Below are 12,810 nucleotides of genomic sequence, written 5' to 3' on the forward strand. Positions count from 1 at the left end.
TCTTAAGGTTCATATCGATATGTATTACTTTAGAATGAAATCAATCTTTTTGTCTCAGGGGTTGAGAATTTCAGACCATACATACATTTTGGCACGGTGGTTTCAACATCACCTCATAATCTGAAGGTCGTGATCTCGATCCTCACACGAGGCAGCAAAGCATTTACAAAGACAGTGTTGCCTGAAGGTGAAAATGAATTCACTGCTATTTTGGACTTTCACACAATACATACTTTCGTCAAGGTGGATACCACATCTTAAGGTCCATATCGTTATGTATTACTTTAGAATGAAATCAATCTTTTTGTCTCAGGGGTTGTAGAATTTCAGAACATACATACATTTTGGCACGGTGGTTTCAACATCACTGTCAAAATCTGAAGTTCCGTATCAATATTTTTTTTCTTATTTTTGGACATTTTTCCAAGAAGGGCCTAGTTAGCGCAGTAGGTAGCGCGTCAGTCTCATAATCTGAAGGTCGTGATCTCATCCTCACACGAGGCAGCAAAGCATTTACAAAGACAGTGTTGCCTGAAGGTGAAAAATGAATTCACTGCAATTTTGGACTTTCACACAATACATACTTTCGTCAAGGTGGATACCACATCTTAAGGTCCATATCGTTATGTATTACTTTAGAATGAAATCAATCTTTTTGTCTCAGGGGTTGTAGAATTTCAGACCATACATACATTTTGGCACGGTGGTTTCAACATCACTGTCAAAATCTGAAGTTCGGTATCGATATTTTTTTTCTTATTTTTGGACATGTTACCAAGAAGGGCCTCGTTAGCGCAGTAGGTAGTACGTCAATCTCATAATCTGAAGGTCGTGAGTTCGATCCTCACACGGGGCAGCAAAGCCTTTAAAAAGACAGTGTTGGCTGAAGATGGAAGTGAAAATGAATTCACTGTCGTTTTGGACTTTCACACAATACATACTTTTGTCAAGGTGGATACCACATCTTAAGGTTCATATCGATATGTATTACTTTATAATGAAATCAATCTTTTTGTCTCAGGGGTTGTAGAATTTCAGACCATACATACATTTTGGCACGGTGGTTTCAACATCACTGTCAAAATCTGAAGTTCGGTATCGATATTTTTTTCTTATTTTTGGACATTTTTACAAGAAGGGCCTCGTTAGCGCAGTAGGTCGCGCGTCAGTCTCATAATCTGAAGGTCGTGATCTCGATCCTCACACGAGGCAGCAATGCATTTACAAAGACAGTGTTGGCTGAAGATGTGAAAATGAATTCACTGCTATTTTGGACTTTCACACAATACATACTTTTGTCAAGGTGGATACCACATCTTAAGGTCCATATCGATATGTATTACTTTAGAATGAAATCAATCTTTTTGTCTCAGGGGTTGTAGAATTTCAGACCATACATACATTTTGGCACGGTGGTTTCAACATCACTGTCAAAATCTGAAGTTCGGTATCAATATTTTTTTCTTATTTTTGGACATTTTACAAGAAGGGCCTCGTTAGCGCAGTAGGTAGCGCGTCAGTCTCATAATCTGAAGGTCGTGAGTTCGATCCTCACACGGGCAGCAAAGCTTTTAAAAAGACAGTGTTGGCTGAAGATGGAAGTGAAAATGAATTCACTGTCGTTTTGGACTTTCACACAATACATACTTTTGTCAAGGTGGATACCACATCTTAAGGTTCATATCGATATGTATTACTTTATAATGAAATCAATCTTTTTGTCTCAGGGGTTGTAGAATTTCAGACCATACATACATTTTGGCACGGTGGTTTCAACATCACTGTCAAAATCTGAAGTTCGGTATCGATATTTTTTTTCTTATTTTTGGACATTTTTACAAGAAGGGCCTCGTTAGCGCAGTAGGTCGCGCGTCAGTCTCATAATCTGAAGGTCGTGATCTCGATCCTCACACGAGGCAGCAAAGCATTTACAAAGACAGTGTTGGCTGAAGGTGAAAATGAATTCACTGCTATTTTGGACTTTCACACAATACATACTTTCGTCAAGGTGGATACCACATCTTAAGGTCCATATCGATATGTATTACTTTAGAATGAAATCAATCTTTTTGTCTCAGGGGTTGTAGAATTTCAGACCATACATAGATTTTGGCACGGTGGTTTCAACATCACTGTCAAAATCTGAAGTTCGGTATCGATATTTTTTTTCTTATTTTTGGATATTTTTCCAAGGAGGGCCTCGTTAGCGCAGTAGGTAGCGCGTCAGTCTCATAATCTGAAGGTCGTGAGTTTAATCCTCACACGGGGCAGCAAAGCTTCTAAAAAGACAGTGTTGGCTGAAGATGGAAGTAAAAATGAATTCACTGTCGTTTTGGACTTTCACACAATACATACTTTTGTCAAGGTGGATACCACATCTAAAGGTCCATATCGATATGTATTACTTTATAATGAAATCAATCTTTTTGTCTCAGGGGTTGTAGAATTTCAGACCATACATAGATTTTGGCACGGTGGTTTCAACATCACTGTCAAAATCTGAAGTTCGGTATCGATATTTTTTTCTTATTTTTGGACATTTTTCCAAGAAGGGCCTCGTTAGCGCAGTAGGTAGCGCGTCAGTCTCATAATCTGAAGGTCGTGAGTTCGATCCTCACACGGGGCAGCAAAGCTTTTAAAAAGACAGTGTTGGCTGAAGATGGAAGTGAAAATGAATTCACTGTCGTTTTGGACTTTCACACAATACATACTTTTGTCAAGGTGGATACCACATCTAAAGGTCCATATCGATATGTATTACTTTATAATGAAATCAATCTTTTTGTCTCAGGGGTTGTAGAATTTCAGACCATACATAGATTTTGGCACGGTGGTTTCAACATCACTGTCAAAATCTGAAGTTCGGTATCGATATTTTTTTCTTATTTTTGGACATTTTTCCAAGAAGGGCCTCGTTAGCGCAGTAGGTAGCGCGTCAGTCTCATAATCTGAAGGTCGTGAGTTCGATCCTCACACGGGGCAGCAAAGCATTTACAAAGACAGTGTTGGCTGAAGATGGAAGTGAAAATGAATTCACTGTCGTTTTGGACTTTCACACAATACATACTTTTGTCAAGGTGGATACCACATCTTAAGGTCCATATCGATATGTATTACTTTAGAATGAAATCAATCTTTTTGTCTCAGGGGTTGTAGAATTTCAGACCATACATACATTTTGGCACGGTGGTTTCAACATCACTGTCAAAATCTGAAGTTCGGTATCGATATTTTTTTTCTTATTTTTGGACATTTTTACCAGAAGGGCCTCGTTAGCGCAGTAGGTCGCGCGTCAGTCTCATAATCTGAAGGTCGTGATCTCGATCCTCACACGAGGCAGCAAAGCATTTACAAAGACAGTGTTGGCTGAAAATGAGTTCACTGCTATTTTGGACTTTCACACAATACATACTTTCGTCAAGGTGGATACCACATCTTAAGGTTCATATCGATATGTATTACTTTAGAATGAAATCAATCTTTTTGTCTCAGGGGTTGTAGAATTTCAGACCATACATTCATTTTGGCACGGTGGTTTCAACATCACTGTCAAAATCTGAAGTTCGGTATCGATATTTTTTTTCTTATTTTTGGACATTTTTCCAAGAAGGGCCTCGTTAGCGCAGTAGGTAGCGCGTCAGTCTCATAATCTGAAGGTCGTGAGTTCGATCCTCACACGGGGCAGCAAAGCTTTTAAAAAGACAGTGTTGGCTGAAGATGGAAGTGAAAATGAATTCACTGTCGTTTTGGACTTTCACACAATACATACTTTTGTCAAGGTGGATACCACATCTTAAGGTTCATATCGATATGTATTACTTTATAATGAAATCAATCTTTTTGTCTCAGGGGTTGTAGAATTTCAGACCATACATAGATTTTGGCACGGTGGTTTCAACATCACTGTCAAAATCTGAAGTTCGGTATCGATATTTTTTTCTTATTTTTGGACATTTTCCAAGAAGGGCCTCGTTAGCGCAGTAGGTAGCGCGTCAGTCTCATAATCTGAAGGTCGTGAGTTCGATCCTCACACGGGGCAGCAAAGCTTTTAAAAAGACAGTGTTGGCTGAAGATGGAAGTGAAAATGAATTCACTGTCGTTTTGGACTTTCACACAATACATACTTTTGTCAAGGTGGATACCACATCTTAAGGTTCATATCGATATGTATTACTTTATAATGAAATCAATCTTTTTGTCTCAGGGGTTGTAGAATTTCAGACCATACATACATTTTGGCACGGTGGTTTCAACATCACTGTCAAAATCTGAAGTTCGGTATCGATATTTTTTTTCTTATTTTTGGACATTTTTACAAGAAGGGCCTCGTTAGCGCAGTAGGTAGCGCGTCAGTCTCATAATCTGAAGGTCGTGAGTTCGATCCTCACACGGGGCAGCAAAGCTTTTAAAAAGACAGTGTTGGCTGAAGGTGAAAATGAATTCACTGTCGTTTTGGACTTTCACACAATACATACTTTTGTCAAGGTGGATACCACATCTTAAGGTCCATATCGATATGTATTACTTTAGAATGAAATCAATCTTTTTGTCTCAGGGGTTGTAGAATTTCAGACCATACATACATTTTGGCACGGTGGTTTCAACATCACTGTCAAAATCTGAAGTTCGGTATCGATATTTTTTTTCTTATTTTTGGACATTTTTACAAGAAGGGCCTCGTTAGCGCAGTAGGTCGCGCGTCAGTCTCATAATCTGAAGGTCGTGATCTCGATCCTCACACGAGGCAGCAAAGCATTTACAAAGACAGTGTTGACTGAAGGTGAAGTGAAAATGAATTCACTGCTATTTTGGACTTTCACACAATACATACTTTTGTCAAGGTGGATACCACATCTTAAGGTCCATATCGATATGTATTACTTTATAATGAAATCAATCTTTTTGTCTCAGGGGTTGTAGAATTTCAGACCATACATAGATTTTGGCACGGTGGTTTCAACATCACTGTCAAAATCTGAAGTTCGGTATCGATATTTTTTTCTTATTTTTGGACATTTTTCCAAGAAGGGCCTCGTTAGCGCAGTAGGTAGCGCGTCAGTCTCATAATCTGAAGGTCGTGAGTTCGATCCTCACACGGGGCAGCAAAGCTTTTAAAAAGACAGTGTTGGCTGAAGATGGAAGTGAAAATGAATTCACTGTCGTTTTGGACTTTCACACAATACATACTTTTGTCAAGGTGGATACCACATCTTAAGGTTCATATCGATATGTATTACTTTATAATGAAATCAATCTTTTTGTCTCAGGGGTTGTAGAATTTCAGACCATACATAGATTTTGGCACGGTGGTTTCAACATCACTGTCAAAATCTGAAGTTCGGTATCGATATTTTTTTCTTATTTTTGGACATTTTTACAAGAAGGGCCTCGTTAGCGCAGTAGGTAGCGCGTCAGTCTCATAATCTGAAGGTCGTGATCTCGATCCTCACACGAGGCAGCAAAGCATTTACAAAGACAGTGTTGGCTGAAGGTGAAAATGAATTCACTGCTATTTTGGACTTTCACACAATACATACTTTTGTCAAGGTGGATACCACATCTTAAGGTCCATATCGATATGTATTACTTTAGAATGAAATCAATCTTTTTGTCTCAGGGGTTGTAGAATTTCAGACCATACATAGATTTTGGCACGGTGGTTTCAACATCACTGTCAAAATCTGAATTTCGGTATCGATATTTTTTTTCTTATTTTTGGACATTTTTACAAGAAGGGCCTCGTTAGCGCAGTAGGTAGCGCGTCAGTCTCATAATCTGAAGGTCGTGAGTTCGATCCTCACACGAGGCAGCAAAGCATTTACAAAGACAGTGTTGGCTGAAGATGGAAGTGAAAATGAATTCACTGTATTTTGGACTTTCACACAATACATACTTTTGTCAAGGTGGATACCACATCTTAAGGTTCATATCGATATGTATTACTTTATAATGAAATCAATCTTTTTGTCTCAGGGGTGTAGAATTTCAGACCATACATACATTTTGGCACGGTGGTTTCAACATCACTGTCAAAATCTGAAGTTCGGTATCGATATTTTTTTCTTATTTTTGGACATTTTTACAAGAAGGGCCTCGTTAGCGCAGTAGTTCGCACGTCAGTCTCATAATCTGAAGGTCGTGAGTTCGATCCTCACACGAGGCAGCAAAGTATTTAAAAAGACAGTGTTGGCTGAAGATGGAAGTAAAAATGAATTCACTGTCGTTTTGGACTTTCACACAATACATACTTTTGTCAAGGTGGATACCACATCTTAAGGTTCATATCGATATGTATTACTTTATAATGAAATCAATCTTTTTGTCTCAGGGGTTGTAGAATTTCAGACCATACATACATTTTGGCACGGTGGTTTCAACATCACTGTCAAAATCTGAAGTTCGGTATCGATATTTTTTTCTTATTTTTGGACATTTTTACAAGAAGGGCCTCGTTAGCGCAGTAGGTAGCGCGTCAGTCTCATAATCTGAAGGTCGTGAGTCTCGATCCTCACACGAGGCAGCAAAGCATTTACAAAGACAGTGTTGGCTGAAGGTGAAAATGAATTCACTGCTATTTTGGACTTTCACACAATACATACTTTTGTCAAGGTGGATACCACATCTTAAGGTTCATATCGATATGTATTACTTCATAATGAAATCAATCTTTTTGTCTCAGCGGTTGTAGAATTTCAGACCATACATACATTTTGGCACGGTGGTTTCAACATCACTGTCAAAATCTGAAGTTCGGTATCGATATTTTTTTTCTTATTTTTGGACATTTTTCAGAGAAGGGCCTCGTTAGCGCAGTAGGTAGCGCGTCAGTCTCATAATCTGAAGGTCGTGCGTTCGATCCTCACACGAGGCAGCAAAGCATTTACAAAGACAGTGTTGGCTGAAGGTGAAAATGAATTCACTGCTATTTTGGACTTTCACACAATACATACTTTTGTCAAGGTGGATACCACATCTTAAGGTCCATATCGATATGTATTACTTTATAATGAAATCAATCTTTTTGTCTCAGGGGTTGTAGAATTTCAGACCATACATACATTTTGGCACGGTGGTTTCAACATCACTGTCAAAATCTGAAGTTCGGTATCGATATTTTTTTTCTTATTTTTGGACATTTTTCCAAGAAGGGCCTCGTTAGCGCAGTAGGTAGCGCGTCAGTCTCATAATCTGAAGGTCGTGAGTTCGATCCTCACACGGGGCAGCAAAGCTTTTAAAAAGACAGTGTTGGCTGAAGATGGAAGTGAAAATGAATTCACTGTCGTTTTGGACTTTCACACAATACATACTTTTGTCAAGGTGGATACCACATCTTAAGGTTCATATCGATATGTATTACTTTATAATGAAATCAATCTTTTTGTCTCAGGGGTTGTAGAATTTCAGACCATACATACATTTTGGCACGGTGGTTTCAACATCACTGTCAAAATCTGAAGTTCGGTATCGATATTTTTTTTCTTATTTTTGGACATTTTTCCAAGAATGGCCTCGTTAGCGCAGTAGGTCGCTCGTCAGTCTCATAATCTGAAGGTCGTGATCTCGATCCTCACACGAGGCAGCAAAGCATTTACAAAGACAGTGTTGGCTGAAGATGGAAGTGAAAATGAATTCACTGTCGTTTTGGACTTTCACACAATACATACTTTTGTCAAGGTGGATACCACATCTTAAGGTTCATATCGATATGTATTACTTTATAATGAAATCAATCTTTTTGTCTCAGGGGTTGTAGAATTTCAGACCATACATAGATTTTGGCACGGTGGTTTCAACATCACTGTCAAAATCTGAATTTCGGTATCGATATTTTTTTTCTTATTTTTGGACATTTTTACAAGAAGGGCCTCGTTAGCGCAGTAGGTAGCGCGTCAGTCTCATAATCTGAAGGTCGTGAGTTCGATCCTCACACGAGGCAGCAAAGCATTTACAAAGACAGTGTTGGCTGAAGGTGAAAATGAATTCACTGCTATTTTGGACTTTCACACAATACATACTTTTGTCAAGGTGGATACCACATCTTCAGGTCCATATCGATATGTATTACTTTAGAATGAAATCAATCTTTTTGTCTCAGGGGTTGTAGAATTTCAGACCATACATAGATTTTGGCACGGTGGTTTCAACATCACTGTCAAAATCTGAAGTTCGGTATCAACTTTTTTTTCTTATTTTTGGACATTTTTCCAAGAAGGCCCTCGTTAGAGCAGTAGGTAGCGCGTCAGTCTCATAATCTGAAGGTCGTGATCTCGATCAACACACGAGGCAGCAATGCATTTACAAAGACAGTGTTGGCTGAAGGTGAAAATGAATTCACTGTCGTTTTGGACTTTCACACAATACATACTTTTGTCAAGGTGGATACCACATCTTAAGGTCCATATCGATATGTATTACTTTATAATGAAATCAATCTTTTTGTCTCAGGGGTTGTAGAATTTCAGACCATACATACATTTTGGCACGGTGGTTTCAACATCACTGTCAAAATCTGAAGTTCGGTATCGATATTTTTTTTCTTATTTTTGGACATTTTTACCAAGAAGGGCCTCGTTAGCGCAGTAGGTAGCGCGTCAGTCTCATAATCTGAAGGTCGTGATTCGATCCTCACACGAGGCAGCAAAGCATTTACAAAGACAGTGTTGGCTGAAGGTGAAAATGAATTCACTGCTATTTTGGACTTTCACACAATACATACTTTTGTCAAGGTGGATACCACATCTTAAGGTTCATATCGATATGTATTACTTTATAATGAAATCAATCTTTTTGTCTCAGGGGTTGTAGAATTTCAGACCATACATACATTTTGGCACGGTGGTTTCAACATCACTGTCAAAATCTGAAGTTTGGTATCAACTTTTTTTTCTTATTTTTGGACATTTTTACAAGAAGGGCCTCGTTAGCGCAGTAGGTAGCGCGTCAGTCTCATAATCTGAAGGTCGTGATCTCGATCCTCACACGAGGCAGCAAAGCATTTACAAAGACAGTGTTGGCTGAAGGTGAAAATGAATTCACTGCTATTTTGGACTTTCACACAATACATACTTTTGTCAAGGTGGATACCACATCTTAAGGTCCATATCGATATGTATTACTTTATAATGAAATCAATCTTTTTGTCTCAGGGGTTGTAGAATTTCAGACCATACATAGATTTTGGCACGGTGGTTTCAACATCACTGTCAAAATCTGAAGTTCGGTATCGATATTTTTTTTCTTATTTTTGGACATTTTTCCAAGAAGGGCCTCGTTAGCGCAGTAGGTAGCGCGTCAGTCTCATAATCTGAAGGTCGTGAGTTCGATCCTCACACGGGGCAGCAAAGCTTTTAAAAAGACAGTGTTGGCTGAAGATGGAAGTGAAAATGAATTCACTGTCGTTTTGGACTTTCACACAATACATACTTTTGTCAAGGTGGATACCACATCTTAAGGTTCATATCGATATGTATTACTTTATAATGAAATCAATCTTTTTGTCTCAGGGGTTGTAGAATTTCAGACCATACATACATTTTGGCACGGTGGTTTCAACATCACTGTCAAAATCTGAAGTTCGGTATCGATATTTTTTTCTTATTTTTGGACATTTTTCCAAGAAGGGCCTCGTTAGCGCAGTAGGTCAGTCTCATAATCTGAAGGTCGTGATTCGATCCTCACACGAGGCAGCAAAGCATTTACAAAGACAGTGTTGTGAAGGTGAAAATGAATTCACTGCTATTTTGGACTTTCACACAATACATACTTTTGTCAAAATCTTAAGGTCCATATCGATATGTATTACTTTAGAATGAAATCAATCTTTTTGTCTCAGGGGTTGTAGAATTTCAGATACATACATTTTGGCACGGTGGTTTCAACATCACTGTCAAAATCTGAAGTTCTTATTTTTGGACATGTTACCAAGAAGGGCCTCGTTAGCGCAGTAGGTACGCGTCAGTCTCATAATCTGAAGGTCGTGAGTTCGATCCTCACACGGGGCAGCAAAGCTTTTAAAAAGACAGTGTTGGCTGAAGATGGAAGTGAAAATGAATTCACTGTCGTTTTGGACTTTCACACAATACATACTTTTGTCAAGGTGGATACCACATCTTAAGGTTCATATCGATATGTATTACTTTATAATGAAATCAATCTTTTTGTCTCAGGGGTTGTAGAATTTCAGACCATACATAGATTTTGGCACGGTGGTTTCAACATCACTGTCAAAATCTGAATTTCGGTATCGATATTTTTTTCTTATTTTTGGACATTTTTACAAGAAGGGCCTCGTTAGCGCAGTAGGTAGCGCGTCAGTCTCATAATCTGAAGGTCGTGATTCGATCCTCACACGAGGCAGCAAAGCATTTACAAAGACAGTGTTGGCTGAAGGTGAAAATGAATTCACTGCTATTTTGGACTTTCACACAATACATACTTTTGTCAAGGTGGATACCACATCTTAAGGTCCATATCGATATGTATTACTTTAGAATGAAATCAATCTTTTTGTCTCAGGGGTTGTAGAATTTCAGACCATACATACATTTTGGCACGGTGGTTTCAACATCACTGTCAAAATCTGAAGTTCGGTATCGATATTTTTTTTCTTATTTTTGGACATTTTTCCAAGAAGGGCCTCGTTAGCGCAGTAGGTAGCGCGTCAGTCTCATAATCTGAAGGTCGTGAGTTCGATCCTCACACGGGGCAGCAAAGCTTTTAAAAAGACAGTGTTGGCTGAAGATGGAAGTGAAAATGAATTCACTGTCGTTTTGGACTTTCACACAATACATACTTTTGTCAAGGTGGATACCACATCTTAAGGTTCATATCGATATGTATTACTTTATAATGAAATCAATCTTTTTGTCTCAGGGGTTGTAGAATTTCAGACCATACATACATTTTGGCACGGTGGTTTCAACATCACTGTCAAAATCTGAAGTTCGGTATCGATATTTTTTTTCTTATTTTTGGACATTTTTCCGAGAAGGGCCTCGTTAGCGCAGTAGGTAGCGCGTCAGTCTCATAATCTGAAGGTCGTGATCTCGATCCTCACACGAGGCAGCAAAGCATTTACAAAGACAGTGTTGCCTGAAGGTGAAAATGAATTCACTGCTATTTTGGACTTTCACACAATACATACTTTCGTCAAGGTGGATACCACATCTTAAGGTCCATATCGTTATGTATTACTTTAGAATGAAATCAATTTTTTTGTCTCAGGGGTTGTAGAATTTCAGACCATACATACATTTTGGCACGGTGGTTTCAACATCACTGTCAAAATCTGAAGTTCGGTATCGATATTTTTTTCTTATTTTTGGACATTTTACCAAGAAGGGCCTCGTTAGCGCAGTAGGTAGCGCGTCAGTCTCATAATCTGAAGGTCGTGAGTTCGATCCTCACACGGGGCAGCAAAGCTTTTAAAAAGACAGTGTTGGCTGAAGATGGAAGTGAAAATGAATTCACTGTCGTTTTGGACTTTCACACAATACATACTTTTGTCAAGGTGGATACCACATCTTAAGGTTCATATCGATATGTATTACTTTATAATGAAATCAATCTTTTTGTCTCAGGGGTTGTAGAATTTCAGACCATACATACATTTTGGCACGGTGGTTTCAACATCACTGTCAAAATCTGAAGTTCGGTATCGATATTTTTTTCTTATTTTTGGACATTTTTACAAGAAGGGCCTCGTTAGCGCAGTAGGTAGCGCGTCAGTCTCATAATCTGAAGGTCGTGAGTTCGATCCTCACACGAGGCAGCAAAGCATTTACAAAGACAGTGTTGGCTGAAGGTGAAAATGAATTCACTGCTATTTTGGACTTTCACACAATACATACTTTTGTCAAGGTGGATACCACATCTTAAGGTCCATATCGATATGTATTACTTTAGAATGAAATCAATCTTTTTGTCTCAGGGGTTGTAGAATTTCAGACCATACATACATTTTGGCACGGTGGTTTCAACATCACTGTCAAAATCTGAAGTTCGGTATCAACATTTTTTTTCTTATTTTTGGACATGTTACCAAGAAGGGCCTCGTTAGCGCAGTAGGTAGCGCGTCAGTCTCATAATCTGAAGGTCGTGAGTTCGATCCTCACACGGGGCAGCAAAGCTTTTAAAAAGACAGTGTTGGCTGAAGATGGAAGTGAAAATGAATTCACTGTCGTTTTGGACTTTCACACAATACATACTTTTGTCAAGGTGGATACCACATCTTAAGGTTCATATCGATATGTATTACTTTATAATGAAATCAATCTTTTTGTCTCAGGGGTTGTAGAATTTCAGACCATACATAGATTTTGGCACGGTGGTTTCAACATCACTGTCAAAATCTGAAGTTCGGTATCGATATTTTTTTTCTTATTTTTGGACATTTTTCCAAGAAGGGCCTCGTTAGCGCAGTAGGTAGCGCGTCAGTCTCATAATCTGAAGGTCGTGAGTTCGATCCTCACACGGGGCAGCAAAGCTTTTAAAAAGACAGTGTTGGCTGAAGATGGAAGTGAAAATGAATTCACTGTCGTTTTGGACTTTCACACAATACATACTTTTGTCAAGGTGGATACCACATCTTAAGGTTCATATCGATATGTATTACTTTATAATGAAATCAATCTTTTTGTCTCAGGGGTTGTAGAATTTCAGACCATACATACATTTTGGCACGGTGGTTTCAACATCACTGTCAAAATCTGAAGTTCGGTATCGATATTTTTTTCTTATTTTTGGACATTTTTACAAGAAGGGCCTCGTTAGCGCAGTAGGTCGCGCGTCAGTCTCATAATCTGAAGGTCG

General features: G+C 38.6%; 15 non-coding genes across 15 annotated transcripts; all 15 read left to right on the forward strand.

The window, feature by feature from the left end:
• The first annotated feature begins 2,553 nt into the window (after window positions 1–2,553).
• On the forward strand, window positions 2,554–2,626 carry trnam-cau (transfer RNA methionine (anticodon CAU)). The gene has a single exon. It is a non-coding gene; the product is annotated as a tRNA-Met (tRNA).
• A 283-nt stretch (window positions 2,627–2,909) lies between these two features.
• trnam-cau (transfer RNA methionine (anticodon CAU)) lies at window positions 2,910–2,982 on the forward strand. The gene has a single exon. It is a non-coding gene; the product is annotated as a tRNA-Met (tRNA).
• A 629-nt stretch (window positions 2,983–3,611) lies between these two features.
• trnam-cau (transfer RNA methionine (anticodon CAU)) lies at window positions 3,612–3,684 on the forward strand. The gene has a single exon. It is a non-coding gene; the product is annotated as a tRNA-Met (tRNA).
• A 282-nt stretch (window positions 3,685–3,966) lies between these two features.
• On the forward strand, window positions 3,967–4,039 carry trnam-cau (transfer RNA methionine (anticodon CAU)). The gene has a single exon. It is a non-coding gene; the product is annotated as a tRNA-Met (tRNA).
• A 284-nt stretch (window positions 4,040–4,323) lies between these two features.
• Window positions 4,324–4,396, forward strand: trnam-cau (transfer RNA methionine (anticodon CAU)). Its single transcript has one exon. It is a non-coding gene; the product is annotated as a tRNA-Met (tRNA).
• A 633-nt stretch (window positions 4,397–5,029) lies between these two features.
• Window positions 5,030–5,102, forward strand: trnam-cau (transfer RNA methionine (anticodon CAU)). Its single transcript has one exon. It is a non-coding gene; the product is annotated as a tRNA-Met (tRNA).
• A 634-nt stretch (window positions 5,103–5,736) lies between these two features.
• trnam-cau (transfer RNA methionine (anticodon CAU)) lies at window positions 5,737–5,809 on the forward strand. Its single transcript has one exon. It is a non-coding gene; the product is annotated as a tRNA-Met (tRNA).
• Window positions 5,810–7,149: 1,340 nt separating this feature from the next.
• On the forward strand, window positions 7,150–7,222 carry trnam-cau (transfer RNA methionine (anticodon CAU)). The gene has a single exon. It is a non-coding gene; the product is annotated as a tRNA-Met (tRNA).
• A 641-nt stretch (window positions 7,223–7,863) lies between these two features.
• Window positions 7,864–7,936, forward strand: trnam-cau (transfer RNA methionine (anticodon CAU)). The gene has a single exon. It is a non-coding gene; the product is annotated as a tRNA-Met (tRNA).
• A 1,329-nt stretch (window positions 7,937–9,265) lies between these two features.
• Window positions 9,266–9,338, forward strand: trnam-cau (transfer RNA methionine (anticodon CAU)). The gene has a single exon. It is a non-coding gene; the product is annotated as a tRNA-Met (tRNA).
• A 1,296-nt stretch (window positions 9,339–10,634) lies between these two features.
• On the forward strand, window positions 10,635–10,707 carry trnam-cau (transfer RNA methionine (anticodon CAU)). The gene has a single exon. It is a non-coding gene; the product is annotated as a tRNA-Met (tRNA).
• Window positions 10,708–11,341: 634 nt separating this feature from the next.
• trnam-cau (transfer RNA methionine (anticodon CAU)) lies at window positions 11,342–11,414 on the forward strand. The gene has a single exon. It is a non-coding gene; the product is annotated as a tRNA-Met (tRNA).
• A 283-nt stretch (window positions 11,415–11,697) lies between these two features.
• trnam-cau (transfer RNA methionine (anticodon CAU)) lies at window positions 11,698–11,770 on the forward strand. Its single transcript has one exon. It is a non-coding gene; the product is annotated as a tRNA-Met (tRNA).
• Window positions 11,771–12,048: 278 nt separating this feature from the next.
• On the forward strand, window positions 12,049–12,121 carry trnam-cau (transfer RNA methionine (anticodon CAU)). Its single transcript has one exon. It is a non-coding gene; the product is annotated as a tRNA-Met (tRNA).
• Window positions 12,122–12,405: 284 nt separating this feature from the next.
• Window positions 12,406–12,478, forward strand: trnam-cau (transfer RNA methionine (anticodon CAU)). Its single transcript has one exon. It is a non-coding gene; the product is annotated as a tRNA-Met (tRNA).
• The last annotated feature ends 332 nt before the right edge of the window (window positions 12,479–12,810 follow it).

The sequence above is a fragment of the Oncorhynchus masou genome, unplaced genomic scaffold (genome assembly GCF_036934945.1).
Source record: "Oncorhynchus masou masou isolate Uvic2021 unplaced genomic scaffold, UVic_Omas_1.1 unplaced_scaffold_1054, whole genome shotgun sequence".
NCBI lineage: Eukaryota > Metazoa > Chordata > Actinopteri > Salmoniformes > Salmonidae > Oncorhynchus > Oncorhynchus masou.